The sequence below is a fragment of the Rhagoletis pomonella genome, unplaced genomic scaffold, assembly GCF_013731165.1.
Source record: "Rhagoletis pomonella isolate Grant_MI unplaced genomic scaffold, Rhpom_1.0 Rhpom_scaffold_00005, whole genome shotgun sequence".
Taxonomy (NCBI): Eukaryota; Metazoa; Arthropoda; class Insecta; order Diptera; family Tephritidae; genus Rhagoletis; species Rhagoletis pomonella.
The window spans coordinates 69,342,660-69,356,936 of record NW_023458559.1 but is presented as its reverse complement, the minus strand read 5'-3'; positions in this window follow the sequence as shown (position 1 = coordinate 69,356,936).

Genomic DNA, 14,277 nt, shown 5'->3' with positions numbered 1-14,277 from the left:
ATAACAAAAGAAAAAATAAATAAATTTCCTCGAAATTAAATGAGCTAAAAAATATGTTCCTTTTTAAACAATAAAATCTTAAAATTAAAAAAAAATTATTGAAAAAAGTAAAAACTGCATTCCTAAAAATTAAATTAAATTAAAAAAAATACAATTTTTAAAACAATTGCTGATCATTAAAAGCAAATGAAATTGAGAAGGAAACAAAAACGAATTAATTGAGAAAAATATATGTATATAAAATAAATAAAATAATTTTCTAACAATTAAATGAAATTAAAAAATTAGTATTTTTCTTTTCAAAACCACAAAATCTAATAATTAAAAGAAAGTTTCATTGAAAAAGAAAATCGCTGCCGAGCTTACGAAAATTGGTAAATTAAGCGTTGCATTATGGAACCGCTTCTTCCTTCTCGCTTCTTCTCTTTCAGCGCACAAACTTTCTCGAAACAACTAAACAAAGGTCCCCTTACCTTGCAGGGCGCCTATTCCACTGGTATTTTTATTTCAAGGAGCAGCCCAAACTTTCCCAGTCCACTCTTAAAGGAATCCGACACATGTAATATTTGTTTCCGATCGAAAAAAAAATTTAAAATAATAGAAAAATAAAAACCATAAAATAACAATTAAAGATTATCGAAAAAATAAAATTCACATAATAACGATTATTTTTCGCTTTATACCTGCACCTGCTCTGCTCTTGGCCAAAGCTGGACAACTGCAGAAGAAGTACTCTACGGATACTTCCTCTTCATCATCTCTGCAACTGCTGCAATATTCGTGGGAGGATATTCCTAGATAGTCTTGAACAGTGCCTGCAAAATAGCCAACGACCGGTTACACAAGCCGTGACCATCCCAACATCCTCTCTTGAGCAGCTGAGCAACTATTTCGCCCTATTCTTATCTATTTGTGGCCATAGCAGCCTGGTTGTTCTACAAGTACCCTCCTCTAGCCATGACCTGGTGGCCTCTTAGATCATGTGATTTCTAAGTTCTTATTTTCTAGCTAGCTTATTTGCTGGCTAGCTCATCGGCCCTGCAATCTCCTTCAATATCTGTACGTCCCATATGAGGCTGATCTTGAATAGATCCATGCGTGTAAAAATTCAATTATGCCATTCTCCAAGGTCTTGGTGTTTAACAATCTCTTCTTAACATGGTTCTCTTCTTAAGAAGCCTATTGAAGGTTGATTTAGGGGCGGAGTAGTCGATGTCTTGGTCGAAACAACCCAAAGTGTAAAGTATGGAAGCGTCGCTTAACCGCCGATCCTTTCATAGCACCACACTTTTTAGTCCGAGCGCTGAAGCGGTGGCCACGTATTTTCCTACCAGGTTTATTGCGTGCAAATTGGTTAACCCTTCTAGCGCTCCATTTGGGGTGATCTTTAAGACAGCTGAAATGCATACAAACGCTGTTTTTTGGACCCTATTCAGTAGTACAATTATTCCATATAATAATATTGGCCTGATCGCCGAAGTGTGAAGTCTATGTGTAATACGAGGTGTTAGCCTCCACTAGATTGCGACCGCTTGTTTGCAAGTCTATAATGCAACGTTGGCCTTCCTTAATCTTTCCTCTATATTAGGTTTCCACGTAAGTTCCAGACCTTAATATGCATTTATCTTTATTGAAGTAACAGAGTCAATATTTCACTTTTTTCGAACAGCTACATGCATCTTAAATTATTGCCAATGCACTCAACGTTGCCAGTTTTTCTAGCTTGTTTAAACTTTTTTTGCGCTTTGACTGTTTACCTCTATTTTATCTGCTTTTCATTACTGCTTGTTTACATATGGACGTTGCTTAAAAAATTAAATTAATTGCAGCAAGCAAAGTTGGTTACAAGAAAACATTGTAAACAGAAACATGTAATAAAAAATTAAATGTACATGCATACATATATACATGCTGCATATGTATGAATATGCAAATAAGTACATATTCATATGTATATATGTCTGCTTATCTTCACTGCCGCCTGCGATCACCAACAGCAGCTGAGCTTAATTTTTGCGTGGGCGCAGATTTCATAAGCGGCATCAAGCCAAGTAGCCAGTCAGTGTCTTTACATACATACGTACATGCATTTATGTATTTATAGTGTAACAGCGTATGTATGTTTCAGTGCTGCTTAGCTCACTGATATCTCTCGCCGCCGCTTTTGCTGCTTATTTACGTATTTACAATTATTATGACTTTTGTTTAAGTTTTTACTTACCTACTACTTACATTTGTTTGTAGTACTCGTAGCTTTTGCTTTCGCATGCAGTTGAAAGTGAAATGCAGGCGGCCTTATTCCCCCTTCTCGCCCATTCTATTCAGTCATTCACTCACTCAGACAATGCGCTCATTCGCTTAGAAATGATCGCTTTATCACGATTTATATTTTCTGTGTGTGTTTTTTCATAATATTTTTTTGGACACTTTGCTATATAATTTCTCTACCTCGCTGGTAGCCTCAATATCTTAGCCATTTCAACGCTTTATGACTTCTGTTGCCTCAGAGACCACTATGGCTGACGAACGAGGTTGGCTGCTCCAAACACTGCGCCTTCTCCGTCTCCTGCCGCTCAACCTTGCACTCACACTACTCAACTCTCCTCAACTCAAGTGGCCAAGTTAATATCTCGTAGAAATGTCTAAAGCTCTTACAGATTCTGCCTAACATTTCAAAGTCGTTAATTATGCAATTTTTCGCTTAAAATTGGTTGCATTTTTGTATGTCGTTTTTTTTTCTACTCGAAAATTTCCATTTCTGTTATACTTACTACACATAATGCTCGTTTCTCATCTGTTGTACAATCTTTGTTTATACGTATTTATGTATGTAGTATGCACGTATCTGTGTTTCTTTTTTGTTAACTTTTTTTTTGGTTTTCTAAGACTGCGACTGCAATTGATGCATTGTAATCCGATTTGTAAGTAGTTTCATCATATTTCTCTGTTATTTGTTTTCTTCTTTCTGTTAGGTACTTGAAAATTGTGTAGATTTTTATCAAATCAACTTATTATTGTTTGCGTGTAGCTTTTTGGAAAATTTCCATAACTTTTCAAGTTTACTTATAACTGAAAGGAAAAGTAATGGGAATTATTATACAGATTTTTTGATGGCGATTATTTTGGATTGCTGCACTCAATGCCAAGGGCCAATGTTCGTGTGATAGCAAAAGAAATTGAAAGTTATTTGAAAAATTTAGCAAGATGGATATTCCACAAATAAATACTATGGATTTATTGCAAATTCGCCAATATATATATATATATTTATTTTTCTTTTTTCAAATGAAAAAGCGGTCTTTAATAATAACTAGTGAACCCGCAAGGGCGTTAAGATGCCCAAAATTGAATTTCGAAAACTGAAATAATATTCCAAATGTCAGTCAGAGTTATAAGAGATCCGAGCGTCGTATTTCATCTAAAACCGTTTCTGAGTGAAGATAAGTCTCGCAAAGTGCAGGTTCTTAATTTCATCAAATTTTTAAACACCTTATACCACTGAAAAAAGTTCTTAATTAAAAACCATAACACTTTATCACAAATATCATCTGCAGGCTAAGAAGTCCTTTAGTTTGACCTCTCATTTTTGAAATTCGTTTTCAAAAGTATTCTCAAACTAAAATCTTCATTAAATCTCTTTCGCCTGACTTGTGATACACATGTATTTCAATAAACTGTTGAAGTAATTTGAATAAAATTATTCGAACACACGGCAACCCTCCTAAATAAAGGTTAGAAATAAAGCCTTTCCAAACCCATTTCGATCGATACCCATCTTTTCATTTTCATTTAACTTTTTAACTACGTGGAAACTTTGTACAAACATTCTAAAAGTTCAAATTAAATATTTCTTAACATTACTTTGTTTGACCATGGTATTGTTGTATTTCGTATACTTTTTGTATTATTTAATTGAGTGAGAGCTTTCAAACAGGTGGCGGCCCTCTTCAAAAGTATTTTCAAGCTAAATCCTTGTTAACTCTCCTTCGTCGTACAATGGAATGCATATTTTAATTAACTGATGAATTAAGTGGAATTTGATTTTTCCAACATGTGGCAAACCCGCTAAATATGGTGCAGAAATAAAAAAAAATTCATACCCACTTCGATTGATATCCATATTTTAATAATTCATTTAATTTATTAAATGATTAGAATTTAAATTTTGAAAAGGTGGTAACACTCTTCCAACACCTCAAAATTATTACTTGCGTTCAAACTAAAGATTTCTCATTACTCCTACGTTTGACATACATATTCTGAAATTTCATATAACTTGTGTCTAAGTAAACTAAACTCAACATTTCAAGCAGATGGCAGCCCTGTTCAAAATACCCCTTTCGTTTGGCAGCCATGCATGCGAATTTCTTTCACCTAATTCCCTTAGTTCAAATTGAATTTGATTTTTTAAACAGGTGGCAACCCTCCCATAGTTCAGCCTTTCAAATCATTTCGATTGATACCCATTTTGTAATATTTGATTAATTTTTTTAATAATTTGAATATAATTTTTTAAAAGGTGGCAATTTGTTTCGAAAAAGTTAAACCTTATTTCACACCTACAGCCAGAGTTCTTTGATTTGGCACCTCACTTTTGAAAACCGACGAAATCGAGCGAGAATACGCCTTCGCGTATTATATACATATATAGATATGCTATGTATATGTATATATGTAAGTACATCCTGATTAAGGTATTTGTGGGTATACTAAATATTTATACCAAACGTATGAATACCACAGTATGCTAAAAACTTTCATTGGCCAGAGAATTACTTTCAAATACAGCCAACTATTAAGTAAAATTTCTTAAACACTTCTAGTGTTATCAGGCGCCATCTGACGTTTCTCTTGGAAAGCTTGAGATATCTTACCCTAAATGCCCTCAGAAAATTTTGGTGTGTAAGCTATATTAGTGTTATTTACAGTGGCTTTAACAATTAATCTCAACAGAAAATGAAATTAAATCGTAAACATTTTCAAGCGATTATTTTTCACATTTTTTCACGTGGATTAAAATGAAAATAACGAAACGCTGGACAACGATATGTATACGGTGAACAAGCATCCAACCAGCCGGCAACCAAGCTTTCACCTTTGCCTAGAATAACTCATACCTCCATAAATTTAAGGCAAACTCCTAGCCTGCTACTCCTAGCTGTACTATCGTCACAAGCAACTGGTTTTACGTCTCCCTGAAATAAGGCAGCGGACCTGAGCTAAACCAACTGTAGCGCTGCTTTTTCAAATTCAGCAGCTTCCATTGGTGCATGGCATATCATCTTGAAACTTTAGGATGTTCCCTCAGAGAGATGATCTCCACTGATTACTAAATTGTCTTTCGATGGCGAGTTGAGTTTGGTAATTGGCTGTAGACAGTGTGAAGTACCTCTATCTTCCGTTAGTGCCTGCTGATCCCGCCTTCTTCATTGTTTCATATAAAACCGCTTTGATATCCCGAACTTTTTCTATTTCAGCAAAATATTAAGCCTATGGCTTCCTACACCGTTCATTGATACTTACTCATCTGCGTCTTTCCGTGCATGATCTTCACTAACTGGTATGATGACCGGGAGACCGTATGTCACTTTTGTTGCTTGGCTGTAGCGCGGTGTCTTCTGATGAACATCTTCAGGAAGCTTGTCGGATGGTTTTCATCGGAATACTGAGTTTACTACTGGAAAGTGGAGAAAGCATTGTGTTTGCACTTCAGACCAATTGGACTTCCATACCATGGAATATTTATATAACTTTTTACTAACCTCAGATACCTCTTCCCTATGCTTATAATTTCTGTGCCATTGGCTTCAACTGTAATTTTTAACATAGCCGTGTCATTGAGGAATTATCGGTACACCAATAAACCAGGCGCTAGATGGTCTGCTTTTGGTAGATAGTCCAATATTGTCTGATGATGGACTAGTCGAATTATGAAGGGAAACATGTTATCAACTGGAACTAGGCTAGAAAACAGGCTGGCCCCAAAAGATATGCTCAAGGATCAAAGAAATAGACATTTCAATGAATCCCGCTATAATCATTTGGATGGATTTTTCATATCCAAACATTAATAAAAGTGATACTCAGTTGAGACGCTTGCAGCTTCAAACTCCAGACGCTCCTCCATTCTTCGATAGTCCAATATCGTTGTATGGGTTTCAACTTATTTTTGGGCCGATTATAGTTGTGCAGAGCCAGTAGTGGATGGGCCCATGAAATTGAATTTCTGCATTCATGTTATTGTCTTGTCTTATTTCAATGGCTATCAACCTACACTGAATAAATTGAGATTTAGAGCTCTTTTCATACAAACTGGGTTTCATATGGGTTCCATTACAGGACGAGCGTTCGCTAGTTCGGGAAGTTTAATCTATCAATATATTTGTGAAAATCGTTATAAATCAGACCATGTTCACAGGGTCATCTGCGGCACACTTCCTTGTAATATTCCTGTGCCTGGGATGCCTTTCCCACTCGTAACAACCTTTGCAGCTAAGCCAATTAGCTTAAGTATTTCTACATACATTCCAAAGCTGTTTTACTGTGGTGCTCTGTTTGTACATAGCTTGGTTTTCAAAGTAAACAGGAAACAGCAGAGCAGATTGTGTAGCCAAAACTTCGCTTCTTAGAATCACTATATCCGGAACTTTCGCGCGGTTCCTTAACTATAGGCGTTTCAAAAAAGACATCTGTTACCAAATGATAGAAATGGTCATCCCTGGTCACGATGTAGAAGAGTTGCTGCTCATCTAATTACTAATCTAAACTAGACTAAGACTAAACTAAACTATAGTAACTGCCGAAATTATTTTACACTCACTCGAAATATTTATTCACTAAAAACACACATTCCTTTTCGTAAAAATATTTTCATATTTTTAAAACAATTTGTGTATATATTAATTAAAAAATAATGAATTTACCTGTAACAAAAATATTCATTATTGGCCTAACATAAAACTAATTTCGCTGTAGTAAATGTTTGACCAAAAATCCTCTTCTTTATTAACGAAAAAATTTGGAAACCTTCACAGCTTAATTAACTCGTTTACTTTGCCAAGAAAACTCCCACACAATACAATCCAAAAAAATGTCAGTTTTACGATATTTTAATTATCGCCTCAGCAATTTTAATTGCCAATAAATATTTCAAAATTTTCTTTATAACCAAAAACAACTCCGATAAAATGAGTGGTTCGTGGAGACCAGTAAGTGCCAGCATATATGTATTTATATGCGATAAAATTAGTTGTATGCAAGCTAAGTAGATGCCTCAATCAACGAAATACAGCTTTCGAAATACAGTGGGCATTTGTGACACCTACACATGTGGGTATTAAAATATATTTTCAAAAAAAAAAAAACTTGCTTATCTAGGAACGTATGTACGTGATTATGCAAATATCTGCATGTGCATACATGTCTATGTATGTTTATTTTTGCTACAATATCTTTATGCTTATCTCGATGAAAAAACGCGACTTCTTACACGCGCGTAATGCCATTACTCGTAGCGAACGCATGCGCTGATAAACCATAAAAGGCTAGAAGGCGGTGGGCGTCTCTTCCCTTTAAAGACGTGTTTGAGCATTTAATTAAGCTTAATTAGGAAAACAGCAACAAATGTAATACTTTTGGTAGAAAATTTCAAATATGTATGCATGCCCGTTACGCCGAATCTCCACTAGCAATTGAAATGACAAAAATTACGAAAAATGTTCTTCAATGAAACAAATTGCCTGTGGACACAGATAATGACTTTTATTTTTAATGTAACGACCCCGTATTTTTATTGTCCAAATTTCTCTTAAAAATTGTTTGTCATTCAATGCCGAGTGGAAATCCGATATCGATAATAACATCGATAGATTTATCGACTAAAAGTAAGGCGATATTAGTAAACATATCGGTAAAAATCGATTTAGATTTTTGCGTTGAAAACTTTTGGTGAAAGAAATAAAATTTATCCATAAGGACATCGATAAATTTAAGGTGTAATATAGCGTTAGCGTGAATATACCGACATAAAAATTGAAAAAATCGATAGAACATTATTGTCCATATATGCATAATGATATCAAATTAAGCGGAATCAAGTACAAATTAAAGGATATTAGTGTCCCTTGGTGAAAAAATTAAATAAAATTTAAGCATTGTGATCATACTGAGTTAATCGATAAGGATATCGGTAAAAGCATATGTATTTAGTTACTAATGTTGATCGGTTACCTCAATGAAAACATTTAAAAATATATCGATAAAAAATCGATAACATCAATTTCAATATTAATCGATATAAATCTGCATGTTACGATCTTGATTAAATGTCTATAAGAATATCTGTATCAAGCATTAACATATGCATAAAATTATCGATAAAAATATTATAAAATATGTATATATTAAAAAATGGTCAAATAAACAACAGGGTATTATTATTGGAGGTCTCCTGAAGACAAGCATAGTTTTCCGTTAGAAAAATTTAGACTTTCAAGAATTCTGTACCATTTCTACGAAAAGTTTTGTTTTTTTTTTCATACAAAATGGAAAAGCTTAAGCGCTTTCAGCGACCTCTTATTATTTTTTGATTTCAATATACAAAACAGGGGTTTATTTTTTCGATATTGAACAGCCCTAAGGAGTGAGAGCACTAAAATTCAGACTTTACTTTTTCTTTTGCCTACCCTAATGTAAAAACATACATACGTATAAGTACATACATATGTGTACTACATCCTATGACAATTTTTCCCAACTAAACTTTCGCGCAGAGCCCCATGGCGCCATGCGACTAATTGCAATTTCCACGAAACAACAGTTATAGAGAAATGGCCAAATGAGATTTTTGTCTCAAATAAATTATTTGCCAAAAACAGAAAATGTAAATCTTTGGTTTTTTCGTACATTCATAAGTATGTACGTTAGGGTGCCCATCGAAAATGGTTTTTTGATGTTGGAAATTTCAAGATCCACCCCCCTTATTTTATTCGTTTTTATGACAAATATTATTGCCTATTTTTATAGATTTTTTAAAGGTCATTAGGTCAGAAAATTGGATTTTGTAAATTTATGAGTTTTTGAATGACTATTTTTGATTCGATTTCAAAAATCGAATATGATCTGAGAAGAGGATATATAGGGCTTTAAAATGGTTTATATTAGTCCATTGTCGGATTTGGCTTTACCCGATTTTATATCGGGTAAAATAAAAAAAAATAAAAAAATACATATTTCTCAATTTTGTAACCATCGAAAATCTCCACAATTTCGATTTCTAAATAACCTGTTAGATCATTTATTGCAATCGCATAAAAATTGTCGAAGTTTGGCGACTTTTCTTAACTACGGCCTTGAATTTATATTGTTTATTTACCGTACCTACAGATTTTTTTTAGCAGTGGCTAAGGAATTCATCAATATTTACTCAAAATTGGTATATACACTCGCTTTTTAGCGAAGAAGTGGTTTTTAAGAAATTTTAAGAAAATGGGGGTGGCACTACCAACTTTTATGATATAAGCGTATCTCAAAAACTACTCCTCCTCCTTCTAAAAACTAGCCTCCTTTAGTACCGTCTTAGATATTTTTGAAATCGGAAATCAGTCTTGAAATTTACAAAAAAAAAAAATTTGATGGGCACCCTAATGTACGTATGTATTTATTTGAATTATCTTTTTATGCTGTCATTGTGGTGAGTACAAGTTAATATTGTCATTTGCATTGCAATGCTATCGGAGTTGAAAATTTTTGGCTAAAGATATACATATGGACATATGTTTGTGTCTAGGAAAGTATATTTTTGAAGCTGAAATTTTCGCTGCAAACAGCAGCCACATACATACATGTATGCGAATGACTTGATGAAGACATTTTTTCTTTATTACATTTTTGCCTTCCTAGGCCTGTGTTACCTACTTACATATGTACATACAAACCTACATAAATACATACATACGTACATACATACCTCCTGATTACATATTTTCTTTTTTTGTATATTTCTTATTTTCTTCATTTTCCGTTTATCTGAAAATGAGATACACGTTTGCATAATTTCAGCATAAAAAAGTGTAATTACATGGTGTGGTTGTTTTTTTTCCCTCGTATTTTCGACATCTTTGTTTCTGTGTACTTTACCGGTGCTGTACTGCTTGTTGATGGCGCTGAGGGGTTAAGCGTTGTTGAATTTTTGCATTTGGCATGCGCTAACTATTAACAAAGCTAAAGCTACTTTCAGCGATTTATACAGCTAGTTTGAAATGATTAATAATGACTTGTGGGTGGAGTATGGTAACTAAGTATTTATGTACATATATATTTGAGTGAAACGAACAAAAACAAAAATGAAATGTATGAAAATATGTAAAATTAATTGTGCAGGAGAAAGGAATTGCAATTAAATAAGCAGTTATGCGGTAATAAGCCCTAACTGCGAAGCAAAGAAAACGATAAGCGATGAGGTAATGCTGAGTATGGTGGTGTACGGCATCAAGAAGGCCGTACAGCGGCGATGATGGAATGAATTAAGTTTGGTGGAGATAATTGTTTACTACGATATTAAAAATTATAGCCAATACCCCTTAGTTTGTGTCTGAAAGCAAACGATTTGTATTGAAAGTATTCAACATTTGATACTTTTGGAATTGATGGTTTGGCTTGTGTTTCATGTCCTAATCACTGCAGTCTTATTCTTAGATAGACCACCTGAAATTGGCGAAAACCCTTGAGGAATTGTTTCTGATTAGAGAAAGTCAGGGTGCTCCCTTTACCTCATGTTTTCTACTTCTGGACAGTGGGACGTTGGCTCAGCTTGCGCTGGGCGAAGGCCTTGGAAGCCGTCAAGGGGGCCCTTAAGGCTAAGCAGTATTGGGAGTTCTAACTGGTCATTGCGTGATAGGAAAGCATGAAGTAAGGCTGAATATTATCGATGACCGTCCCTTACTGCATCAGCAAGCATGGACCTCTACTTCAGAGACTGACGTTATCCCATATTTCCGTTGGCCTCGGAACACTCCGATCCATTTCTTCCGGCAAAAAGTCGAAGCCAGAGCTCTTAAGCCTAATGGCTGAGCGAACCGCCGGCAATCTGCCCACAATGTCAAGAGGTGCGACACTGAGCATAGCATTTAGCGCTAGAGCAGGAGTGATCCAGGGCACTCCGCTGATTCCAACGAGCGCCGCCCTTTGCACGCGCTCCAGCTCCGTAACAAGAATGGTAATTTCCAGTGAGTTCCACCAGACAATGATCTCATATGACATTATTGGCTTGAGTATGGTTTCATATAGCCAGTATATCACTTTTGGAGAGCTCCCCATCTCTTCCACATGACATTTTTACAGCAGTAAAGAGCCACCGAACCCTTTTTTACTCGCTCCTCAATATTTGGCTTCCATGGTAACTTCTCGTTTAGGATCACACCCGAGAACTTGAACGTATCAGAGAAAACAAGTTAACACCCCCTATTGAGGGAGGCTTGGCATGAGGCACTTTATACCTCCTCGTGAATAGTACGAGCTCCGTCATTTCAGGATTTATAGCAAGTCCCCAGCTGGCAGACCAATTTGTGACCACGTTTAGGTACCCTTGCATAAGATCATAGAGTTTCCAAGAACTTTTCTCTGACGATAAGTGCCACATCATCCGTGTAAGCAATAACCTGAAAGGACGCCTCCCTGTGGTGTGCCTCTGCTTACTTTTCGCTGTGACAGTTACGTCGTGCAGCATACGGGAAATGAACCTAACTAATGGCGTTTTCTTTTCTACCGAAAAATGTTACCTTCTCATTGCCCCCCTCGCACAAATACTAGGGAGAGGGCAATGAAGAGGCAACATATTTTGTTGAAAAGAAAACGCCATAACAGTTCTTGTCTCTGAGCTTAGTCAGGGCATTATTGACAGTGCCCCCGATATCAAGGAAGGCATCAACTGCAAAATCTTTATTCTTAAGAGACTCCTCTATGACTTTGACGATTGTGTGCAAGGCAGATTCCACGGATCTCCCCTTCAGGTAGGTATGCTGAGAGAGGCTCAAACGCGTTACGAGGAATCCTGTTTCTAATATACTATAATAAAGAAGATATAGTGATTGGCCTGAAGTCCTTCGGAGATACCTGAGAGCTTTTTTTCTGCTTTGGTGATGAACGTAACCTTCACACTCCACCAAATGGTACTATAACATAAAGAATTACGAAAAAAATCAGAAACTCCCATTTATAGTTAAGAGAAGAATGTTCAAAGTACAACCCACCTATTAATTGCATGACTTTTAACATTTCTTACTTATGTCAAAAATGCTTAATTACTTGCGCGAGTCAGTTAGTCACTAAATTAGTTGGCTATTCTCTGCTTTTGCTAGATTGCTTGATGACTTATTGGCCGCCAATTGCCGCCAACAAAGGTAATTCGTTACGCTAATTAAAAGCAAACAGATCTACAAGAGCAATAACAACAACAAAAAGTATCACTACAACAACAATAACTACTACTTCTACCATTAACAATACAATAAATATTAACTAGTGCGCCGACTCGACTGCACTTGTTATCTGGTTTTATGTTTGCACAAAATCTCAACAAACAACAACAACTTTTAACTTTATGCAAGTTTAATGCAAAGGTGAACCTGAAATCAACAATAAACAACAAATTAACGGCAAATAAATACCATGCCGAAAAAGGAATTGTTTATGAGAGTATGTATACAAAGTTGCAATTTGCCAGCCGATTGCGGCCACGCCTGCGCAATTTAACAACGGCGACCCGCCCCGCCAAGCCAAAGGGAGCACAGGTAGGGGGAGGCAAGCAGGCAAGCACTGAGCATTGAGCTCATAATGAGCTACTACGCAAGTGAGTTTGACGCGAGAGGACAAAGAAGGGTTGGTTAGTTGATTGGTTGGTAGGTTTGTGCTCCCACCACCCCACCGCCCCTCTATTCGACATTTGAGCGGCATGTACGGTAGCAAACGCATAATATACACATATTGCTGATTGCATAGATGCATGTGTGTATGTATGTTTAAACTATGGCCTTACACCAGTTACTTAGTTACGTTTACACAAATGTGTTGCCGCTTTTTTTTTTGTTCTCTTATTTCTTATGGATTTTTTGAAATCTACTCAGGCGGCTTTAACACTTCATCTTATTCTAGTACTTTATTGTTGTGCTATTTTATTGCTTCGTAGGTGTGTCTTCTTATTTATCGACATTCTAACGGTAAGTTGAAACCGCCCGCATAGCAAACAAAGGGGTTTTGATTTTTAGCAAAAAATACTAGAAAAAATTTTAATGAGAACTCACCGCTTGAAATGTTTTCATAAATGTGCTTAGTATGCACATTAGACCGGATCGCTGTCCATAGGAAAGAAAACCTTGTCACTATAAAAACAGTCAAATTCCTTGCTCTTCATGCCTTTCTTTCTGAGGGCTCTACAATTCTTCGAAATCACGATATTTTTTTGTATCTTATGGGAACTACATAGATGTTAATTTAGCTGAAAAGAACTTGAAATATTTAATTGAGCTAACTGGTCTAAGTATATTTTCGGTCAGTATGTCTTGAAGGAGATCATAATCACTAAAACTACCTCTACAGCGATAAAACGCACTTTAATTCCGGTTGCTAAAACAAATTGTAAAAAAACTGAAAATATACTGTTTTTTTTTCAGAAGTGTCAAAGCCGAAAGAATGATCTCTTGAAGTTTATTGTAAATATGTCTTTATTATATTAATGCAATTTGTTTGCGCTCTGACATATTGTTTTTATCGTGCGGCAATCAAGTTAACCTTCAGCGTACCGAATGCATTAACGTAAAATTTGTATATGTAAGTTTTTGCTACAATCTCCTCTTCCGGCTTTATCGACACTACTGGGTGGATGCTTTTACTGTTGTATAGCTATTGGAATGGAATTGTGGGTGCATGAAAAAAACAAACACAAACCTTTTCAAGCACTCAGGCAGTAGTGCCCATTGTACTTAAGGATTAGACGCAGGATTTAGGAGAAAGGGATATATACGTGGGGAGGAAATTGATTGCTTCTTTGCAAACTTACCAGGCTGCTTTATGAATTTTAGCAGTTTGTTGAAGGAAATAGAATTTATCCGGTCCATTCTCAGTACATCCGACCCAAAAATGTACCATCTGAATCTGGCGAAGGCCGGACAGCGGCAGCGAGAATGTTTTTACTATCCTCATCCTCCAAACACGATGTACACAGTGGATTGCCGATGATGCCTATGTCGTCCCAATGGATTGTGCCCCGCAATCCGTCCTCCC